This window comes from Suricata suricatta, chromosome 4 (genome assembly GCF_006229205.1).
Source record: "Suricata suricatta isolate VVHF042 chromosome 4, meerkat_22Aug2017_6uvM2_HiC, whole genome shotgun sequence".
In the NCBI taxonomy this organism is placed as follows: domain Eukaryota; kingdom Metazoa; phylum Chordata; class Mammalia; order Carnivora; family Herpestidae; genus Suricata; species Suricata suricatta.
This window is the reverse complement of record NC_043703.1, coordinates 163763219-163777457: the sequence shown is the minus strand read 5'-3', so window position 1 is coordinate 163777457 and position 14239 is coordinate 163763219. Positions and strand designations below refer to the sequence as shown.

General features: G+C 58.5%; 2 long non-coding RNA genes across 2 annotated transcripts; one reads left to right on the top strand and one right to left on the bottom strand.

Moving 5' to 3' along the window:
- Positions 1-1035: 1035 nt before the first annotated feature.
- Positions 1036-2362, top strand: LOC115289240. Its single transcript, XR_003907499.1, has 2 exons — positions 1036-1134; positions 1867-2362. It is a non-coding gene; the product is annotated as an uncharacterized LOC115289240 (long non-coding RNA).
- Positions 2363-10722: 8360 nt separating this feature from the next.
- On the bottom strand, positions 10723-12745 carry LOC115289265. Its single transcript, XR_003907521.1, has 3 exons — positions 12736-12745; positions 12502-12541; positions 10723-10795 (listed from the first exon to the last, which is right to left on the bottom strand). It is a non-coding gene; the product is annotated as an uncharacterized LOC115289265 (long non-coding RNA).
- Positions 12746-14239: the final 1494 nt, after the last annotated feature.

The window sequence follows — 14239 nt, the reverse complement described above, 5'->3', positions numbered from 1 at the left end:
CCCAGAGCTGGCTCCTGGCTGATCAGCCAGGACGTCTTCCCTGAGATGGAAGGGTCGGTGGCTGCAGCCCACTCCCCGGCCCACGGCGCCCCTGCTCACCCGGACAGGGGTCCCCGCCACAGCCGCCTGAGGATCCGTGGCCCCCCAGTGGATGCCCCCGGCTTGCTAGAGCACAGGGTGCAGGGCGCCAGGGAGGAGCATGGGGGCTGCTCCCTCCCAGGGGGTAAAATCAGAGAGAAAGAAGAGGCCCTCACCTCCCTTCACCCCAGGGTTCTGCTCCAGGTAAACGCTGTGTGCAAATCCCACAGCCAGGGCTCACAGAGGAGGCCTGAACCGCGATTCTGTCGCCAAGAGCCCTTCCCGCAGGCTGTGGCCCCCATCAGGGCCAGAGGACCTCAGCTGAGGCCCTGCGGTTTGACTGTCTCTCCTGTTGGTAATTAGATCCTGCGCTGCGCTTCTCTGGTTTCGCCCTTCCAACAAAGCCTTATTTATTTTTATTGCTGTTATGCACTGCTGAGAAATTCCCTCAAGGCCCCGGATCGTTCCGGGAAAAGAGGTTCTGTAAGTGGTCTCGGGGGACCTCCGCCACAGAAGGTGCGGTCCAGGCTCCTGAAGCTACCCCAGCGTGAGTGGCCGTGGCCCGATGACCCTCCTGCCCAGGAGGCTCCTGCAGGACAGAGACAGCAGTGAGGAGTGAGTCCCAGCAAGGCCCCCGGACCGGCTCAGTCTGTTACTGTGGGGCAGGGGGGTGAGGTGGCGGCTCAGAAAACAGGGAGACAGGGATGCCCCCTCCCACACGCCCCTCCAAGGCAAGCCGCTGTGGGTGGCTGGTCTCCCCGTCCCGACCTCCCTCCAGCTCAGGGGCCCCATCCCCCACCCCCAAGTGGAGGACAGAATGCTTTGTGACCTCACGCCAAGTGGAGAGGAAGCCACAGGCCCCTGACCCCCGTGCCGGCTCCCCCTTGGGAAGATTGCATTCAGTCCTTCTCTCTTCTGCTGTCCTACGGTCTCCCTCTGCGGTGCGTAGATGCACGCAGGGGTGAGGAGAGGGCCTGCTCCCAGCTGAGTCCCTTACCGACTCCCACCTGCAAGCTGTGTGTGGCACTTATTGGAGGTTACAGAGGACAGGAGGAGGTGAGGTCCCGGGCTGCGGGGCTCCCCATGGGACCCGCGCCGGATGGATCAGCAGCGCAATCACTCCCGAACTCCAGCTCCGAAGTGGCACACATCCACCCGCCCCGTCTCTCATCTGCCGAGACCGCCTGCCTGGAGAGGTGGGCGGTGGGCAGCACATCGAAGCAGAGGCTGGCCTCCTCCTCGTCCCCAGGGGCACCTCTGGAGTCAGGCACGGTCCGTGAGAGCACAGAGCACATCTGCACAGGCCGGGCTGGTGGCGGGGGGTGGGGGTGGAGATGGCACAGGGCTGTCCGGAGCACAGTCTGGACCCTGAAGCATCAGCATCCCCCCTGGGACCCTGCTTCCCCGACTCAGACCACCCTCCCCTGTCATTGTGAGAAATGCAGACCCCCAGGCTCAGAAACTCAGGGGGCGGGTGCAGCCCCCTGGGGCTCAACATTTCCGGGGGGTTATGGTGGGTGCTCAGGTCAAGAAGCAGGGATGAGCTTCCCAGAGGACAAGAGGTCTTGCTGGGAGCCAGACCAGGAGAGTCAAGGGCAACCAGGGGCCCAGGTGGCAAAGCTGTGTGGACAAGTCACCCTTTCCCACCAGAAAATTCTTCCCACAAAGCCCTGTGGCTAGAATAGGAGCAAATGGTTGTTGTTGTTATTGTTGTTGTTGTTGTTTTTAAACTCTAATGGCTTTTCTCCATGTTTTCAGACAGAATTTTTTTTATGTGAAATGTTACAGGTGACCCCAATATGTATTTGGGGCGGATGGCATTGCCGTGATGTAGTCGTACTGGGCGGGAGATGGGGGTGCGGGGCACCCGGAGCCTCGTGCACGACGGCCGGGGGTGTTCGGGGCCTCCAGACTCCCAGGGTGCCCTGCTGTGCAGCCACTGCCACCCGCCGTTGCTGCTGGAAGGATTCTTTCCGCACACCCAGCAGCGGCCCGCTGAAGTATCTGAAGGGCAGAATGACCAGACTTTCCTTTTACTGACTTCTGAAAGAAACCTGAGCTTTGATCTGTGCAGCAATCACACACCTTTTCGGCAAAATCACCGTCAGAGACGGGGAAGTCCCTACCAGCCAAGCTGCCCCTCTCTGTATTTTGATCAGGTTCTGAGGTGTGGACTTGAGGAAGTCATATTTCTGAATCTTAGTTTGTTATATCTGCAAAATAATGATGATAATGCTGACTACATCGGGTTAGGGAGAGAATGAAGTGACATGGTCAAGTTCAAGTTCTTCGTGTCTTGTCTGGTCCATGATGGATACCCAGCAAAAGTTAGCCATTTTATTATTGTGACGAGCAATTGTGAACGCTGAGATGTTCATGTTCTGGAACTGGAATCTACATTCCTGAATGCTCCCCGACCTTGGCCATGTCCCCGGGAGCCCGATCCAGAGTGAGCAAATGGAGCCCCACAACTTCACAGAGAAACACAGGGGCTTCTGCCCGTCGGCCCGCACTCTGACACGAAGCTCAGAGGCTGACGTGGGTCCCCACCCTTCCTGCTGCCTATCTCCGTCTTCTGTGGAGTGTGGCCCCCAACCTGTGCCTGTGCAGGGTCTCTGCCTTCCCAGGAGCCCCCTTGTCCCCCTGGGTGTCTCTCCCCTCTGTCAGTGCCCTCTGGGCACCTGCTCTCCTGCCTGAGAGCAGGGACTGTTCTCAGGTCCAGGACACATCCGTCCACGGCTCCGTCTTTCTCTCCACGCCGAGACAAGAAATTGGACCTGCCGCAGCGTCTGCTCTTCCCACATCCCATACTTCCTCACAACATGTGCTCTGGGCCTTCTCCGAGCAAGAACCACCGCCTCCCTGTGGTTTCACTGGAGGGAAGATTTTCAGTTCTTATTTCACTGCATTTCCAGCAATGTGAAAATATCGATCACTCTCCTGTTTACCAAAAAAGCTCTTCTCCAGAATTCCTTGACTCCAAATGCCCAGGTTTTCACCTTGGCCAGTGTGTTACTCTGCTCCGGCTGAGTGGGGAGGAGCTGACGCTCCTCCCTGCGCCAGGGGCCAGTGGCTGAGGTCAAGGGGACAGGAGGGGGCAGGCTCCTCCCCCTGGCTTGCAGACGCCCTTCTCCCAGAGTCCTCACAAGGTCATTCTCTGTGTATGCTTCTCCGGTGTGTCTCTGTGTGGCCCAATTTCCTTTTGTAATAGGACACATGTCAGACTGGATTAGGGTACACCTAATGGGCCTCATTTTAGCTTAGTTACTGCATTAGAGAACCTACCTCTAAATACAGGCACATTCTGAAATACTGGGGCTTAGGGCTTCGGCACATGGACTTCGGGGGACATTTAGCATTTTTGATGAACCTCTGCCCCCTGCCTGCTGGCTCCCAGGGCCCCGCACCGGACTCCAGGCCCGGGTGGCTCTGTCTCCATGTGCCCGGGGAACACAGTGGCCGTAGCTCCTGGCCGTCACACAGGTGTCAGCCCAACACTGTCGACACCAGCATGAACATCCCTCAAGTTTGTGTCTGCTCCTTGTGCTCTATTCCACATCTCAGAGAATTCATTATGTGTTGCCCATCTACCCATCCAAGAAACACTCACTTCGCACTGTGTCTGAACTATCTTTACATTCCCAGAGCCTACAGTAGAATGACAACGTCAGGTTTTAATTACATAGCTCAATGGAGAATTTCATCTGCAGTGAGCATCAATAGTACAGGCACCTGGGAGTATGAGCCAGGGAGGGATGGCCAGTCTACAATGGATACGGAAGGTTCTAGTATTGGTTTCAGTGCCTTTAGTATGGTTTCATGATCCGGTGGTCACCGGAGGAAGGGATCTTGAAGGAAGATGAGACCATAAATGGGCCCAGAAGGGAGAGGACAGGAGACAGCCCTGAGGAGCCCGGCCTCGGCAGACGGGGAGGAGAGTTCCTGAAGCAGGCAGAGGCCACGTAGGGCATGGGTGGTCACATGAGGGCATTTTTGTGAGTGCGAAAACGAAGAGGAGCCACTGATGGGCTTTGAGCAAAGGGGTGACGTCACACGATGTTCACATCAGGCAGTGCCTTCCTCAGGCTCTGCGGGACATTAGCGAGGTCAAGCAGAGGAGGCACAGGTAAGCGGTGACATCATCACTGTGGCCCCAGCAAGCAGTAAGGTGGCTTCCACCAGAGCAGTGATGGGAATCTACAGAGACGGACAGAAGCCCGGGCGACGCGGGGACTTGAGCCACTCAGCTGGTGGTGCGCTGCATGTGAGCAGCAATAGAGGGAAGGTTGTCAAGGTGACTCTCCGCTTACTGGTTCATCCGCATGGGTGCTCTGTGGTCCCTCTGCAAGCAAAGGACGCTGGAAGAGGTGTGGGAAAGAGAGCCGGCGTGCACTTGAGCCACATTATTGATGGTGGGACGAGGTTGGGGGTGGAGACGTAAGGTAGTGGTAGTATTTCAGCAGTGCGTGCAGAGAGCGTGCACCGTGGCCAGGCGAGGACGCAGATCCGAGCCCCAACAAACCCCAACACTTGAGGGCTCCATGGAGAGCGCTGTGCTCGAGAGGACTGCGAAGTCACAGCCGTGCTTTGGGCTGAAGCAGGGGTCTGGAGTCCTGGAAGACAAGGGAATAGGGTCCCCCTTGTCTGCTGAGGACCCAGAGCTCTTCCCTGTGTTTGACAACGCGGAGGTCATTGTGTCTTTTGGCAGCAGCCGTGACTGGGTGTGCCGGGGCAGCTGCAGACTGGGCACGTGGAGGGGGAACTGAAAATGGAAGAAGGTGCTGAAGCAAGCCTTTAAAGGAGGGCAGAGGACGGAAGGGAAGCTGGCTGGATGTGGGTTCACAGGAAGCACCTGCATTTAGGGAGGGGCATACTGGATGGAGCAGATGATACAGAACCCAACCAATCCCTTGCCCCCATCCATCCACCAAGGAGCTAAATACCCATTGCCCCTCTTGCTGGGAATGTTGGCGGCTGGGGGCTCTTACCCGGGCCCCCCTCCAGGCACAGCCCCTGACCGAGGAGAGCTGCCTCATCCACACTCACCACCTTCTGTAGGGATGGTCTCATCAGTGACGTCCCTGGGGGGGCTGTGGGGTCCCAGTCCCTTCCCTCCAAGAGTGAGCTCGGAGGGGCCATCACAGGCTCCAGGGGCTTGGCTCATGGGCTCTGTCCCAATGGCTCGGTGACCCACATCTCCCCCAGGTGCTCATCCCTACAGGGCGCCGTCTCAAATCCTTTCCCAGAAAACCTGGCGTGTGACGCTTGAGAAGGATGCCCCTCTGTCAGACACACTCTTGTCCTGCCTTCTGTCCTGGCATAGCGTCCACTGCCTTTAGGAGGCTGACGTGACTGGAGCCCCTCCAGTGCACCCCTTCAGCTCTTGTGTGCTAGCCCTCACGTCTGGCCAGATACACAGAGCTGTATTTATGGGCACTAGACAGCCAAGACCTACACACTTCGGCCTCAGTGTGTGCCGTTCCGCATGTACACCTGCTTTCTCCACACTCCTGATGACGTCACCAGCTGGGGCTCCTGCAAACCCACTGTCCTCCATTCCCACCATGTGTCTTGTGTCAGGATGAGCACTTTTGATCCGTGATGGGGAAAAAAAATGTTTTGCAAATAATTTTCTGAATGCGCCGACATGAAATGAAGAAAGATTGTTAACCTGCATGATAAAATCCAAGCCTTATAATTCGAGATGTCTTCAAGTAAATGATCTAAGAGTGAAAGATGGCGCGATCAGTAAGCAATTAGGAGTTTGTGAAATTGCTTTAATAATATGAGGAGCATCATAAACATCTCTCAGCCTGGGAGTATTGACCAATAATTAAGGCTGGATAGACAAAGCTATGGACTCAGAAATGTTTTTATCTTTTAAAAAGTTATTGCTAATGTTAGAGTAGATTATTACAACTACTGTTTCCAGGAAAGTTACCTCCTTACTACACAGAACCTATGTGTAACATGACCATCTTCTGACATTATCTGCCAACTGAATTGGGAGGTGAATTTTGGAGGGTCAGAATTATCCTTGCTTTTTCATGTCTTATCCTCTAGTACCTAGTGTATAGTTGGCATATGTAGGTTCTCAGTAAACACTGAATGGATAGATGGGATATAAATGGATGGAAGGATGAGTTATGGATGAACAGGTAGGAAGGAAGGAAGGAAAGAAGGAAGGACGGAAGGAAGGAAGGGAAGAATGATAGATTGATTGTTGGAAGGGTGAATGGTTGGATGGATGGATGCTTGGATGGTTGGATGGTTGGATGGATGGATGGACGGGTGGATGGGTGGACGGTTGGATGGTGAATAAAAGAATATGTATATGCATATGTACCACTTACATTCTGAAGAGTGATTGGCAAGATGAGTTCTCAATATCAGGCACACACATTCAAATTAAGTATGCACACCCAAGTGATGTTTTTTGGCAGAAAACCTCTATGAATACAGGCAGGTGTGATCCCTGTTGCACGCTAATACCTTAGCCAAAGGGAGACCCTCACCTTGGGTCACCTCCCATCTAAAATCCACCCAGTGGCCAGCACTTTTTATTTATTTCTCCACTCATTCCTTCAATAAGCCTTCACTGCATGCTTACAGGGAGTTTCACATCGGAATAAATACAACCTGTCTGTGTGCTTGAAGACCCGGCCCCTCCCGGACCCCTGCCGCGTAACCTCCACATGTCATTGCTCCTTTGTCACCTCTTCCGTTTCCTTTCGCTTTGGTCTTAGACGTATAATCACGCTCCTGCACATAAGGTTTGTGTGACCTGCTGGCATTGTCCATACCCATGTCTATTATTGTAAAGCTTATTATTATTTATTATTTTTTATTTTTGCCTGCCCTTTACACAGCTGATTTTGTGCCAAACGCTTTGCCAACGTACATGAACACATCCTCGTACAGAGAGGACGTTGTCTCCAGGGGCCAGTGGGGAACCCCGGGATTTGAATAGATTAAGGGCTTATAGAAAGACGTCGACAGACAGAAGGAGAGCTTGAGTCCACGGAGCCTGACGCCAGGCCTGCAGTCTCAGAGGCTTCGTTTTGTTTATCACCGACCAGGTGAAATTGACACCAAGTCGCCTGGAAGTTGGTGAGGAGTCACTGGTCTTACAGCGTGAAGAGAGGAACCGTAGGGACATAAACAAATAGATGCAGCCCCTGACTTCAGGGAGCTCACAGGGTGTGGCGGGGAGACGGGCCTCACCAGGAGAAAATGTCGTCAATGTAGGAGGTTTTTTGCCAATTGGACATTTTCCTGCAAGTCATGATTGCTAAGCCTGCTCTGTGAAGCCGGCTCCGGAGCCCGGTGGAGCGCGAGACGCAGAAGCAATGGGAGACATCGACAGCGATCCTGCTCAAGGGACCTGTCATTTAATAGCAAAAACTATTTTCAAACAAACAAATGGCCGCAGGCTCTGTATTCTGGATGAAGATCCAGGGAAGATGGAGTGTCTGTGGCCCAGGAGGGTGCGACTGCAGGGAGGGACAGTGCCTCGAAGCAGACATGACCGCAGCAGCAGAGCGGGCACCTCCGTTTTCCCGAATCCGAGCCGTCAAGTCTGAGGCTCCCATGGAGGGTCTGCCCCCTGTCCGCGCTTCATTCGCTCCTCGGGGCACACGGGCCTGTGTCGTCACATCTGTCATGCGTCTCTCACACGTCCACGAGGGGCCTGGGTACCAGACTCAGTGGTTCCACCAGCGAGTTCCCGCTGCCGCGGGCGCCCATCACAGACTGCCCTTCGTGGGAGGGGACTGCCGCGCGGCCTGCAGGGGGTGCTGGCGCGGCCTGGTGTGTGCGGGCAGCAGGGAATCTTCCGTGGCCGCGTGCCCGCTTCTTCCATCATCCGTGCCCGGGGGACGGCGGTGTGTGCTCCGGAGCCGCGGGGGCCCTGGCGTGGGACGCCAGGAGCAAAACTGCTCTGCACATTCTAGGTCAGAGGAAGCAGTGCGGCCCTGGCCTTGCTCTGCGGCCCCGTCTGCCCAGCAAACTCCGCGCCCGGCGTCGGGAGCACAGACTTCACGTCGGGCAGGTGGGGTCCCAGTGAAACAATAAGGCACAGGCTTTCTGTTTGTCCCAGAATTCCCAGCCTGGCAACACTGAGGTCTTGTTTCGTTGTATTCAGACCAAATGTCCATGCCTAGCCACCCAGGCACGCGGCGTCCTGCAGCGACGCCTTCTGCTCTGCGGTGGCCTCTGTCCGCGGCCCCGGACCCCTCTATCAACCCTTTCTCCAGGGTCTCCCCGTTCCAGGGCCTCCCCAAGTTAGGCTGAGCCCTCCATACATGGTGCAAGCTCAGTGCATTGCGCCAGGAGCTGCCCTGGGCCCTGCTGGCCCGATTCCCTCCCCTCCGCGGGCCCCTCCCCCCCCACCCCCTGGCCTCTTTGCACCACCATCGAAGTAGGCCGTGCCCTGCCTTGGTTTCTATTTGTCTCCTGGAGCACTGTCTCTCCTGCCTCAAGATATTGTCTTCATTATCCTGCTCCTGCCCACCAGCCCTCGGTCCTGCAAAATTAGCGTTCTCCAGACACACAGGCCGGTCACATTCAAGATGACTTTCATCTGAGCCGCATGGGGACACAAGCAGAATTACCCACATAATTGGAGGTGATTATTCATCGCAGGCCCCTCCCACCCGAGGGTGAAGAGGCTGAGGTTTTGTGGCCTGAAAAGATAAAACTCCAGTTCTGTTGCTGACCACGCGCGCTCGGTGCTCACATCTATTTTGAGGCAGTTTACCTCCCCGTGAGCGGTCCCTTCCGGTCCTCAGGCACTTTATCTTCCCTGGATTCCGTGCTGAATATAGTGCCGACAGCCATTTGTTTGTTTAAAAATAGTCATTGCTATTAATGACAGGGTCTCGTCCTCCACAAAGGCGGCCGCCCGGGAGGGGCCGGGAAGGCAGGTGGCCGTGTTCGCTCACACGGAACAGCGGCCGCGGAGGGAAGCAGATCCCAGGCAGGGCCCGGCCGTGACGCCGGCAAGTCTCCTCTCCCCCCGGCCTCTGTCTCCTCATCTGTAAAATGAAGACGTTGCACCCAAGTGTTCCCAGGGACCCCGGACTCTGGCGCTGCGGGACCTCCGTCAGTGCTGAGCGCACCCAGGCCGAGCTGTCCTCCGGGACCCAGCGGTTGTCATGGCGCTGCTGGTCTGCGTGCAGCGCTCTCCTAAGGAAGAACACCGAAGCAGAAAGGCCAGAATTTACCATTGACCACTGTCATCTCCTTCCATCTCAACAACACACGAGGTAGTGAGCAGTCATGTCACCCCCATCTACAGGTTGGAATACTGAGGCACAGAGCAATGGGAGTGGACTAAAATCCAAGCCCATTGGCCGTACGCGTACACAAGCTTGTCCTCTCCCTGGACTTGGGGCCCAGAGGGTCTGACCCTGGATGAACAGCCCCAGTTCTGAGAAACCCAAGCATGAGCCCACGAGGAGAAAGTAGGGCAGGCCAGGGTGTAGAAAGGGGGTGAACAGCCCTGGGAGGTCTGCAGGTCAGGCCGGGCAGGGGCCCCCCGGGCACCTATCCTCTCCACCCGTGAGTCCCGCACCCCTGGGATCTGCAACCTCGGCTATCGGGCGCCGCCGGCATCCCCCCGGGACAGGCACCTGCTCGTCTCTGATTGTTCAGAGACTTTAATTGTAACTCACTCTCTTTGCCTGGGTCACTGTTCAGGAGGCCTCTGGAGGGAGCAGCAGCCGCCTCCCCAGCATCCAGAGCCATGCTGTGCCCCCCGATCGCTGTGCGAGGATCTTACCTTCCACCCAGCGGGCTCTGCGGCGTGTGGCTGCACCCGGGGCCGAGCCTGGGACGCCAGCCTCCGAGGGTGTGTGTCCCGTGTCCCGGACCCTCAAGGGACAGACACTGCTGTCGGGACTCACAGGTTCCTGTTTTCTGGGCTGAGTTAGTGCCCCTCCCATCTGCAGGCATCTGTCAGATGAGCAGGGGCCATGAGGGTCCACCCTCTAGGCTAGCTGGGGGGCCCTCCACGGACGGGGTTGTGCCCAGGCCGCCGACGCCAGAGCCTACCTGGTGGGCACACACTCCACACATGCTGTCAGCAGAGCCCCTGGTCTACAGGAGGGCACGGAAATGGGAGGACGCCCCAAGAGTGTCCTGCATCCCCACATAGGTTGGGCTGTCCCATTCGGCAGACAGGAGGCAATGACACCCTCGTGGCCCAGGAATGGGCTCTTGGGAATGTCAGTGGCGCCGTCCAGCCTCCTAAAGTTAATGTGGGAAATAGGAGTGACCGCCGTCTCTGGTGGGGAAGCCCCGGCAAGGCCTGACAGGGACACCTGTCAGAGCCCCAGCAGCCCTGCCACCCTGGAGCGAGGCCGGCCTGCCATCCACACGCACCTGCCCGGGAGCGGCCGCGTTCTGCGGGAGGACCAGGCTCTCGGGCTCTGCCGGCCCTGGGCCGGGGTGTGAGGGCCACAGTGCTCGGGTCAGACGACGCCTCAGGTTTCAGAAGATGGGGCATTTGGCCGGGAGCCGTGTTTTCCCTCCACCCTCCCTCACAGAATCCCCGGGACGGAAATATTTCAGAGAGGAAATAGAACGCAGCAGCACCTTTCCTGCAGTGATGGGATTCGCTGCCCGCGGGATTCTCCAGAGTGACCCGAGTTCTCAGTTATCCAGACGGCTTGGGAGAGACTCTCGCTGTCAGTTATTTCAGAAATTATTGCAAGTCCTGCGTCGGGGGAAGGACAGGGCCTGGCAGCGTCCTCATGCCCGTGAGGTCCTGGCACCACCCAAGGTCACGGCACCACCCAAGGTCCTGGCACCACCCAAGGTCACGGCACCACCCAAGGTCACGGCACCACCCAAGGTCCTGGCACCACCCAAGGTCACGGCACCACCCAAGGGCCCTTGGGAAGCACTATTGAGATGCAGACTCTTATGGACGAGACAGAATTGCTGCCTCTGGAAGGTTTGCTTAGGAGAGAAGCTGTGTCCAGGGGCCTGCCTTCTCGGGAGGCCGGGCTCCCTACGACGGCCCCCTGCCGCAGCCGGGGTGGAGGCACCCCCAGGGGACCAGGGCGGGGGTCCAGGGGGCCCCACGAGCTGCAGGGGCTGCCACAGCCGGGCCTCTTTGCAGAAGAACGCTGAGAGTCCGATCTGCCACCGGCCAGGGCAGTGGCTCGGGGACACAGTGCTCCCGTGACCACACGGCACTGTCCTCACCGGCCTCACCAGATGTTGGGGTCCGCAGGCTGCGGTACGGAGAAGAGCAAGCATCCTGTGCCTGTCGCCTGGAAGCGTGGTAGGGACGCGGAGTCTAGGCGTCACCAGGCCCTGCCACACGGGAACCTGCATTTCCCCCGGGTCGTGGCCATCACATCAGAGTCTGAAAGCGCCGACCCAGAGGTGCCGCTGCCCTCTCTCTACGATGCCCAGTGGGCTGAGGCTCTGGTTTGTCTTCTGGCTTCTTCAATTCTCTGTCCAGCCTTTAAAAAATCAGTGCCTTTTTCTATTTTAAAACAAAGTCACCTTGATGGAAAATCCGCCCTGCTCTGGCCTGGATTCGGAGGGGGCGCGGGAGGCGGGAGGGAACCTCGCTGGCCCCCGCTGCTCTCATACCCGGGCACCCGGGTTCTGAAGCATCTGGCCTCCCCGTGCGCAAATTGCAGGTAGTGAGTCTGGCACCTGGCGCTGGGTGGGCGCTTCCTTCAGATGGGCGCTCAGCCCGAGCCAGGGTTCCAGGCTCCCAGGCCAGGGAAGGGGCAGGCTCCTGCCTGATCCCTGGGGCGGTCGGGCCGTCGGGCCGGCCCAGGAAGAGGCCTGCACCCACACACACAGAGCCACAACTTTTCTTCCTGGAGGGGCTGGCGCGCGCTTACCCCTTCCCAGCTGCCCACGGGGACAGGCCCTGGCTCCCCATGCGACCCCGCCCCCAGCGACCCGGGCCCTCTCCCCACACGGCCTGGCGCTCGTTCCTGACTTCCTGGCTCAGTGCCCCTGTGACTCCCAGCTTGGCCTGCGTCCCTGCCCTCCCTGGCCTGGCCCCAGCCCTGCCTGGGAAACTGAGGTCCCCTGCGCTGGGCCGGACAACCCTGAGCGGGGCTGTGGGAGCTGGCCTGGGCTTAAAAGTGCCCACGAGGAACGTGGGAGCCCTGCAGCCTGTGCCTCGTGCCCTGCTCGCTCCGGCCCTCCCGCCGGCCGCACAGCCTCCTCCCCCCGCACCTCTCGGCCGTAGCTCCCCAAACATTCTTTTATTTAGACTGTATGTCACTCCCTCCTGTGCACGTTCCGCTCCAGCCCCATCCCAGCTCCTCCCCGGCCTGTTGGACCAGGGGCTCCTGGGACCCCAGGTTTAGCCCAGGGCACCCAGCACGTGGGGTGACAGCTAACAGGTGCATAATACGCATGGCTACTCCTAAAGAATCAAGTTGTTACCTGAAGAATTATTTATAGCCTGCTGGGTCTGATCCGTGAACTAGAGATGGAGGAGGAGAGGGAGATGAGGGAGCAGAGAGAGACAGGGAGAGACGGAGGAGGAGAGAGAGACAGGGAAGACGGAGAGAGACAAACGGCGGGGAGAGAGAAGCTAAGGCTGCAGACGTGAGAAAGCCACGCTAGGTTGCAGAATCTTGATTTGCAGCAAATCACAATTATCAAAGGCAAACGAACCGGGAAGGCGGACTGGCTTGCCTGTCGGGTCACACAGGACAGAAACGGACGCCTTCCTTCCCCATCAGAGCCATCGGTGGCCCACCCTGCTCTCCTCCCCCAGCCCTCCCCCCGCGCCCCTCCCTCCCTCCTTCTTGCACACGCACACCTGCACATGCACATACAGGCGCACACACTCACACAGGCACATGCACGCGTGCACGCGCGAGCACACATACAGGCACACGTGCACACGCACACACACATGCACGCACACGCACGCACACGCCCTCCGCCGCGCTCTCTCCCGCTGGCTGCGCCCGCCCGCCCGGGCTCTGCAGGGGGCGCCGGGGCTCACTGCGCTCCGCCCCCGCCTCCCGACGCAGGCTCATCCCACACGCAGCTCCGCTGAACCGGGTTGTTAGCTCTGCTCTGCTGACTCGGGAGGCCACATATTTTTAATGTTTATTATTTTTAATGCTGTGCTTCATCCGCGGGCTCCTGGCTCCAAGCACGTCCTGACCTCAGAACAGCGACAGCAGTGAAACCACTGCCATTTGTCACCCCCACGCGGATCGCCCGGTTCCTAAATTAAACAGCGTGGGAGGGACACATCCGGCTCGGCTGTCTCAGCCCGGTGAGCAGTCTGTGAACACAGGGAATGCGGGCGCCGGCGGCCTCGGACCGGGGCGTTGACACAAGGGAAGTCCCGTCCGAGGTGGGGGCTCTGCTCTGACGCCCGGGGTCGGACGCGTTCTCTCGTGAAGGCGGGTAGGCCCGGGGGAGGGGACCCTGAGCCCCAAAGCCCTTCCACGCCGGGTGCCGGGCCCCGCAGTCCGAGGGCCTGGGACGGGTGCCAGAGAGGGCCTCCCCGATGGCCAGGCTGCCTGCTCCCCGACAGCCACGCCTCTGTCTCCGCTCCGCCCCGTTTCCCCTCCTCTCCGAATCCTCTGTGTCTGGACGGGTGAGGAGGCAAAACAAAATGGGTGTTTAGCTGGTGCAGGGAGGGGCCCTGTCCTGGTGGGCCCCGTCAGGACCGTGCCTGGGAAGACACCCCAGTGTCCCCTCCATGCGATGGTCCCGCTGGGCCTCGCAGCCGCTCTGTGAGACAGATCTCAGAAGCCACGATTTGCTTCGTTCCGCAGATGAGGAGAGGACTCCCAGGAGTTCAGAGGTTCACCCTCCACGACACAGAACCAAGTCGCTGTGGACGCGCCCCTAGCCCGCAGCTCGGCGCTCTCTACTGCCCGGCAACCTGCTGTCGGGCCCGCTGCACCCCGAGCCCGCGCCTCGTGCCCAGCATTTACCCCCAGGGTTGAGTCCTCTCGTCTCCGACAGCTTAACTTAAGGGCCATTTGTAGTTTCGGTCTTGATGCAAACAGCAATCTACACCGTGCGTTTCCCACTCCGAATTCCGCAGCCTTCGTGAGGGAGAAGATGCCCGCTCCGATCTGGGAACGTGGACCGGAACAGCGGGAGCCCGCCTGTTGGGACTGGTTCCAGGAATCCAGGCAGGAATCCATTC